Source organism: Balaenoptera ricei, chromosome 9 (genome assembly GCF_028023285.1).
Source record: "Balaenoptera ricei isolate mBalRic1 chromosome 9, mBalRic1.hap2, whole genome shotgun sequence".
Lineage (NCBI taxonomy): Eukaryota > Metazoa > Chordata > Mammalia > Artiodactyla > Balaenopteridae > Balaenoptera > Balaenoptera ricei.
In genome coordinates this window covers 42,221,236-42,221,964 of record NC_082647.1, presented here as the reverse complement: position 1 = coordinate 42,221,964, position 729 = coordinate 42,221,236, and positions in this window count along the sequence as shown.

Sequence of the window (729 nt, the reverse complement as noted above, 5' to 3'; positions counted from 1 at the left end):
TTGTTTATTTTTGTGTTTATTTCCATTACTATAGGAGATGGATCAAAAAAGATATTGCTGTGATTTATGTCAAAGAGTGTTCTGCCTATGTTTTCCTCTAAGAGTTTTTATAGTGTCAGGTCTTACATTTAGGTCTTTAATCCATACTGAGTTAATTTTTGTGTATGGTGTTAGAAAATGTTCTAATTTCATTCTTTTACATGTGACTGTCCAGTTTTCCCAGCACCATTTATTGAAGAGATTGTATTTTCTCCATTGTATAGTCTTGCCTCCTTTGTCATAGATTAATTGACCATGTGTGGGTTTATTTCTGGGGTTTCTATGCTGTTCCATTGATCTATATTTCTATTTTTGTGCCAGTACCATACTATTTTGATTAATGTAGCTTTGTAGTATAGTCTGAAATCAGGGAGCCTAATTCCTCCAGCTCCATTTTTCTTTCTCAGGATTGCTTTAGCCCTATGGGGTCTTTTGCGTTGCCACACAAGTTAAAAAATTTTTTTGTTCTAGTTCTGAGAAAAATGTTATTGGTAATTTGATAGAGATCGCACTGAATCTGTAGATTAGCTAGTGTAGTATAGTCATTTTGACAATATTGATTCTTCCAATCCAAGAACATGATATATCCTTCCATCTGTTTGTGCCATCTTCAATTTCTTTCATCAGCATTTTATAGTTTTCAGCGTACAGGCCTTTTGCCTCTTTAGGTAGGTTTATTCCTAGGTATTT